Raw genomic sequence first — 8,511 nt, 5'->3', positions numbered from 1 at the left:
GTCATGGGGTCCTTTGTGGCGGATGTAATTTAAATGTGCATGGCTTCATCATAGAGAGGTGATGTGTATGGCACAGGCCACCAACGATGGGGTGCGAGAGAGAAAATGCCCGTAGAGAGGGAAGAGAAGGTGTGTGCGCGTGAGAGGAGTCGACATCGAGAGAACGTGTTTGTTCGAGAGACACCGAGGAAGACTACTATATATTGACGATGCATGTAGGCGGGAATTAAACAAAGGGATGGTCTTATTGGTTTCGGGGATATAGGGGAAGAGTGAGAGGCGGGGAGGGGGGGGGTAGCTAGAAGGAGATTGTTAAGTGTGAGTGTGTGTTTTACCCATCCAGGCAGAAGTTATGTGCACACAAGAGGAGAACGATTCAATGTGGCATTAGGATTGAGGGTAATTAACTACGTATGGAGACATAGAGACCTTGAACATGCATGTGTGAGAGGTATACATGTATACATGGGATGTGTGTGTGTGTGCGCGCGCATGATCGAGATAAAAGAAAGAAAACATAAGTCATAAGATCAACGACATGGGAGAGACGGATCGGTATGACAATATGCATGCATGTGAGAATGCAGGGAAGAAGGCTCGACAATTGAGCATGTGTTTTTGTCTTTAAGAGATAGTGGCGTGGGCTGGAGCATGCATCTATGGCGACTAGAGGGAGTGAGGCACAATGATTGTGCAAAAGAGATCAACCTATAAATGCATATGTATGGAGAGACATATATAGTGTGGGTGATAGGAAGCAAGACTCCGTGCGAGAAAGAAATGTTGACAGAGAAACTACAGATATACAAAGATGGAGATGCTAGCTAGAGGGAGATCAACCTATAAATGAATATTCCACACTAGTTAAATCACAGTAGACTAAATTTCAAAATTGGGTCAGTCGATTTTTCAGAGCTCGCCGGAGTTCGCCGGTGCGAACGAAGGGGCTCGCGTGGTTGTGGGGCCTCGGCGAATGAAGAAAACTCGACGTGGGTGGGGGTTGGGGCGGGGGTGGGGGTGGGGGTGGCGGAGGAACACAGGCGGTGGGGGCCGGTGGTCCGGCCGGTGGCCCGTGCGGTGTTCTGTATGGGAAGAATCAGAGACGAGGAAGAAGAAGGGTTAGGAGACGTAGGATCTTCATCCAACCGCCTGAAATGGTCGAGAGATAGCTGGGAGTTGCAGACCTATCCCAACTGCAGAGACGGCCAATTCCTGCAGATTGGAACCCCATTCCATTTATTCCAAGTTTAAAAGACAATGCTTTCAATGTTGTTAGGGACTACGTGCATATATTCCCATCTTGGGAAGATTATAGTGAAGACAAACACCATTTTCACATCTTCCTGTCCAACTTACGTGTAAGTGCTATTATTCATGGTTATGTTTTTTCTTCTATTTTCTGCTGATTGAACACATCAATGATTTACATTACATTGTTGTAACTAGGCGAGGGTCAATCTGGATAGTCATGACGAGCAAAGCTTGCTTGTGCTTTTCAAGGAAGCATTGCAGCAGTATCGGTGTTAGCTGAGGAAATCACACTTTGCTAGCAAGTCTATAAACAAATTTCCGGTGAAGTCTCTTGTGCTAAATTTAGAAGACATTGAATGGAAAAACCTTGTTATGCACTGGTCTCGTTCCCAGGATGAGGTACTGTCTATGAAATCACATGACAATTTGAACTCCTGCTCTTCCGCATGTGCCTTACGGATCTTTTTTGCAGGAAATCTGCTCGAAGAAGAATTCCGGTTTGAAAAGAACGACAGGATATCGCAAATATGCTGCATGTTTCTTTGCTCTTGTTAGTACCTGTTGTCCTATATCACTGTACTTGCATACATACCTGGTTCATTATGTGACAGCAGTATGCATGATAGCTTGCTTATCAATTGTTCGCTCCAAATTATCTAATCTGTATGAATGGTTACATTAGTGTAGAATATATCCAATGCCAATGAATTTTTTTAGCTCTGCATTGTTCTTGTAAGTACATGTTGTCCTTTATCAGTGTACTTATATTGACAGGTAGTTGTTCACGTACCATCACTCTGCAGCTTATTTTCCTTTGCCCTCCATTTTCTACACATCAGATCTATATTTACTCTTACCATAAGGTTGGTACTGAAGAAGTTTAGCTGTGCATTGCTCTTGGCTGTGCCTTTTGCCTGTATCGTTGCACATACATTTATAGCTACTTGGTTATATAGCATCACTCTTTATCTTATCTTAAATATTCTCCATTTTTTCGTATATTATCACATCTATATTTACTCTTAACAAAATGTAGAATAAAGGCAATGCTTATGAAGAAGATTCTGTGGTAAACTTCTTGAATTGCCCCCTCCGTCAGCATGAACAAGGGCTTTATAGAGCATGTCTTCACCAGTAATGTAAGTTTGTCCTTCTCAAGCCTTCAAACTTTGTTGTGTATATTTGGTTAGGCATGACTATAATAGCTATTTATTTTTGGTGTTTGCATCAAATTGCATGTTTAAAGTTTATTATGTAGTTCATAAACAAAAGTTTGTCCTTTTCAATTTAAGTTTTCAGTTGTACAACCAAGTTCCTTCTTCATACCATGTAAATTAAACTATACAGAGCAAGTGATCTTATTTTTCACTGCATGTATGCTTCTGTTCTTCATCCGTAATCCAGTGGTGTGGTGAACCTACCCACTACAGCACAATGTCATATTCTGCAATGTCTTAACTATGAACAATGTCATACCATTCTACTATTATTTAAACCATCTCTTTATTTGCCAATCTGAAATGGGATAAATTGACAGCACACTAACCATTGATACTTATGAGTTCTTGATCTGTAATCCAGTGGTGTCGTGAGGCTGCCAACTCCTTCACAATGTCATTTCCTGCCATGTCTTGACCTGAACAATACCATATTGTGTTAATGCAATTTTAGACTGTGTCACTTTGTTCGTCAGTAAGAAATGTGATGAATTGTCAGCACTGATACTTTTATGTGCAAAACCTGTCATCTGTTTGCTTGTTTATCTTTCAGAGTGAGGAAGATATAAGTGTTGAACAAGCGCAATCTCATCATCTTGCTCAGCTGCTTGCACTGCAGCTCCCCAGCAGGGCTAACCTTTCTTGAACTCTATTGAAGTGATGTCGGTTTTGTATATTATTTTGTCGGCGTGTTTATTTGCACTGGTGGCGATCTTTGATGCCCAGTGTATGTAATCTGCTGTCTGCTTGTGCTTTATTATCATAGTGGCGAACTTTGATGCCCAGTGGATGTAATATGCCGTAATTTCTTTATTGTATAGTCTAGGTTTTTTCTTATTCACGATGCTGCAGGTATTTTACTATATATATATCCTGTCTTTGCAGTAAACCGGCCAAACCGTAAAATTACGGTACATAATCGGGCCGTCATGCAATTATGATGTATGATCCGCATCATGGGCCCCGTCATCTTGGTCCGTTAAAAGGCCAAAAGTAAACTAGCCCACTAGTAGATTCGGGCCTTTAATAGGCTGAGTAACCCCCGACCCTCTTTTCGCAAGAAAACTCAATGGGCTTTTAGGAGGCTGAGAAGTAGGTTGGGCCTGAAATGTGCCGAATAGCTCACGGGCCGGTAGCAGCCCGAAATGGACCCCGACCCATGATTATGCGAATCAAATTACGGGCTTTTAACAAGCCAAAATTGTCTTGGTCCTTGTTTGGCCCAATCAGATATCGGCTGCGAGCAGGCCAGATGCAAACTGGATCGTAGTTAGGCCCAACTATATGACGGGCCTTTAACAGGCCAAAACTAATATCAGACCGAATTACTAAATGTGCCTTTAGCAAGTGGGCCCAAAAGCATAGCATCCAGTTGACGGGCTGAATATGATATGGGCCATAATTTAGCCCAAAGCCTCTTAAAGGGCCGGACCTGATCTGGGCCGTAATTTGTCCCAGAACGTGGTAGGCTTTTAACGGGACGGATCTCATATGGGCCATTATTAGGCCTGGAACGTGGCAGGCCAGTAATGGACTGGATCAAATATGGGCCGACATTTGGCCCAAAACATGGCAGCCCGTTAATGGGCCGGCCTACTAGGATCCTCAAAATCTCGTGGGCCTACAGCTGGGCCGGCCCATTAATGTCGGCGAAATCTCGTGGGCCTTTAGCTGGGTCGGCCCATTATGATTCGCAAAAATCTTTGGGCCTTTACCTGGGCCGGCCCATTATGGCACACAAAAATCTTGTGGGCCTTTACCTGGGCCGACCCATTATGGCCCACAAAATCTTGTGGGCCTTTAGCTAGGCCAACCCATTATGGTCCACAAAATCTCGTGGGTCTTTAGCTGGGCTGGCTCATTATGGTCCGCAAAATCTTGTGGGCCTTTAGTTGGGCCGGCCCATTTAAACTTGATGGGCCTGTCCACGTGTCAACATATCATAGGCGCGTCTCGCCCATTGGATGAGTGACACCTGTGCCAACACGGACCTGACACGTGTCTCCTCCAGCCAATGATGATTTTACACATGGAAAATCCCCATTGGTCGGGGTTGTTAACGGGTTATCGGATCCAAAACCCGACCCGATAGCTTAACAGCGTTCCGTTACGGTGGATGCCACGTGTTGGTCACCCTTGACGAAAGCACTTCTGTGATGCGCAATTTATCGTCATGGAAGTGGACACTTCCGTGATGATAATTTTGGTAATGTCATGGAACACTTCTACGACAGCAAAGGTATGACTACCTTGATTCTGTCATAAAATCATCATGGATGTACATGCATGACAAAAAACGCGACCTACTGTGACAAACATGTATCATCACTGAAGTGTATTTTTTTAGTGATTTTAGCTCAAATAATGCAATCTCTTGAATCCATGTTTGTGTCCTGTAAGGTTTGTACTTGTTTGAAGCATATCAATGAAAAAGATGAACCTTGTCGGGTACTCGTGCATGTATATGGCCATGCAGAGGTAGAATGCCTCTATATCTTTAAATAAACGACTTTCCCCTAGCAGGCTATCCTGTCGGTACCCTCTATTTGTCTGCCGGGGAGCTAGGCTTGCCGGCCACAAATTGTAATGAGGGACCAACCCCCCACCAATCTTTCTTCATCAAAGGCAACTGCGACCATCTTGACCGAAGCAACGTTCGAGTCAAAGGATGGTAGCATCTAAGTTTCAAAAAGTGGTGAGGTTTTCTTATGCACAAGTTTTTACTTATAGAACACATATGGATAAGAGATAGAACTTATCTATTTGGCTTGACGGAGATCGCAGTGTAGGCTCATCTTTCCATCTCCCCTTAGAGGCCAAGTCTTCGACATGGGCCTGCAGTTTCATGCAGATGGAAATAATGCCAAATGCGACCTCATGTATATGCAGATGCGATGCTCATGAAATGCTTATGCATGCATGCAACTTGTTGGGGGCCCCCCAGCGCTTCATTTATTTCTCCGTTGCTAAGGGTCTGCGCTTGGCTTTGTTGTTGTTGGTGGTGGTGGTGTTGGTGTTGGTGTTGGTGCTTATGCTTATGTTGGTCAGATCACACGAGGGGGCTAGAGTATATCTTTCCTGATTGGAGGGGCAAATGCCATCTTGCTCGACCAAGTCTCGCAGCTTGGGTCTGGACAAGCCAGAAACCTACCTTTATAACCACCTAGTTATGGAGTAGCATTTGGTCGGCCTAAAGCAGGCCTGTCACCATCCTGAGTACATGTGCCTACTCAGGTCTTAGGACACAGAACGTATGTTGTACTAGAGACTCAAGAGACTCACAGATGACCTATCACTGTGTCCCATAGTTTGGTCTATCCTAATCAGACCTTGTCTCGACTCGGATCCGACCATGTCAAATCCGACCAGATCCTTCCGAGTTCATATTATTCGGTTAGCATCCAATGCTTAATGGCCAGTGAGACAGAGCCATCCACCATGCCATATGCTAGTCTAGTCGGCTGCGCGTCCACACAACCCTTTCGACTAGGGACCTTTTAGGAGAATCATCATACAATGCATAGTCCCACAAACAAGTCACGTACTTGCTGATACACATCATTTAGAATGTCCAAGGACCATCTTTATTCATAAACACATAGGAAATATCATCATACATGATTGCCTCTAGGGCATATCTCCTATAGTCTCCCACTTACACTAGAGTCAATCAAATAGACAATTAATGCCCATAGCTCTAATGTTCCCCTCATGCTTGGGCTGTGGAAGCGGCTTAGTCAAAGACTGTAACATTTGCATCTGTGTGAATTTTGCATAACTCTACATCACCACTCTTTACGATCTTTCGTATCAGGTGATATTTCCAATCTATGTGTCTAGTCTTATGGTGGTTCCTTGGCTCCTTGTCTTGTGCGATGGCACCAGAATTATCACAATAAAGGTCAACAGTTTTATCGAGGCTGGGAAAATACCAAGATCATTCAGAAAGTTCTAGATCCAAACACCCTCCTTTGCAGCTTCATAAGCCACAATGTATGCAGCTTCTGTGGTAGAATCGACACCGTATCTTGCTTGGAACTCATCCAGCTCACTACTCCTCCGTTCATCATGTACACGAATACAGACTATGATCGACAATCACCTTTGTCAGTTTTGAAACTAGCATTGGCGTAACCCTTTACGCAGAGCTCCTCCTCACTTCCATAAACTAGAAACATTTCCTTAGTCCTTTTCAGGTACTTTAGGATATTCTTCACCGCCGCATAGTGACCCTCGCCAGGGTTGGCCTGGTATCTGCTTGTTAAGCTTATTGCAAATGCAACATCAGACCGGGTACATATCATGGCTACATGATTGATCTGATTGTCGAGGCATACAGAATCGTACTCATCCTGCTTCGCTCATCAAATGTAGAAGGACTCTGAGTCTTGCATAGCATTATACCATGTGAGAGTGGTAAGACCCTTTCTTGGCCTCACTCATGTTGAACCGTTTGCACACTTTATCTATGTACGTGCTCTGTCTTAAGCCGAGTAGCCTCCTCGATCTATCTCTATAGATCTTAATGCCCAATATGTAAACTGCTTCACCGAGATCCTTTCCATTCAATGATTCTTTGACCGAGTTCAATATCAAAACATCATTTCCTACTAGCAATATGTCATCCACATACAAGATCAAAAACACTACCGAGCTCCCACTTAACTGCTCGTATAAACAAGCGTCCTCTTTGCTTTTGATGAAATCGAGACCAGTGACGACCTCATCAAAATGAATATTCCAGCTCCAAGATGCTTGCCTCAACCCATAAATAGATCTCTTTAGCTTGCATACCTTACTAGCTCTAGTCGGATCGATAAAACCCTCGGGTTGTATCATATACACATCCTCGGTTAAATTTCCATGAAGGAAAGCCATTTTGACATTGATCTACCATATCTCATAATCGAAATATGCAACTATAGCTAGTACGATCCTCACCGACTTTAGCATCACTACCGGTAAGCAGGTCTCATCGTAGTCAATTCCTTGAGCTTGTTTGTAACCTTTAGTGACAAGCCGAGCTTTGTGGATTTGAACATTTCCATCCACATTGGTTTTCTTCTTAAGGACCCATTTGCAACCAATGGTAGTGACACCAGGTGGCGGATCAACCAAGTCCAAGATTTGATTTTCATCCATGGACTTTAACTATGATCTCATGGACACCAGCCATGCCTTGGAATCTGGGCTCACCATCGCTTTCGCATACGTAGCCGGCTCGTCACTTTCCAGCAACAACACATCATGCACTCTGCGCAATCTTTCCGACCTCTGTGGTTTCGGCGCTGACTCCACTACGGGTTCCCTGATCGACTCCGATATGATCTCATCACCAGCCGAGTCGTTCCCGAGTGGTGCTCAAATTTCTTCGAGTTGGATCGTCGTCCCACTGGCTTCCCAATTGAGAAACTTTTTCTCAAGGAAAACCCCATTCCGAGCAACAAACACTTTTTTCTCTTCCTGGTTGTAGAAGCTATATCCCAAGGTTTCCCTCGGATATCCCACGAATATATATTTATTTAACTTGGGTGTAAGCTTGTCTGACCTAAATCGCTTGACAAATGCTTCAGAACCCCAAATCTTTAGAAAAGACAAACTGGGACTCTTCCCGGTCCATGTCTCATGTGGTGTTTTGTCTATAGATTTTGATGGTACCATGTTAAGTGTGTAAGCTGCAGTTTCTAGTCCGTATCCCCAGAATGACAAGGGTAAATCTGATTCACTCATCATAGACCGGACCATGTCCAACAAGGTCCGATTCCTCCGTTCTGACACGTCATTTCTCTGTGGCGTACCTGGATGTGTGAGCTGAGGTACTACCTCGGCTTTTCAGATGGTCATCAAACTCTTGGCTCATGTACTCACCTCCATGATCTGATCGCAGAAGCTTTATAGTCTTGCCGAGCTAATTCTGAACCTCGTTCTGAAACTCTCTGAACTTTTCAAAAGTTTTCGACTTGTGCCTCATCAAATAGATATATCCATATCTACTCAAGTCGTCAATAAAAGTCATGAAGTACTGATAGCCACCTCTAGCAGT

The sequence above is a fragment of the Triticum dicoccoides genome, chromosome 2B, assembly GCF_002162155.2.
Source record: "Triticum dicoccoides isolate Atlit2015 ecotype Zavitan chromosome 2B, WEW_v2.0, whole genome shotgun sequence".
NCBI lineage: Eukaryota > Viridiplantae > Streptophyta > Magnoliopsida > Poales > Poaceae > Triticum > Triticum dicoccoides.
The sequence above is the reverse complement of the archived record's forward strand: the minus strand, read 5'-3'. Positions refer to the sequence as shown.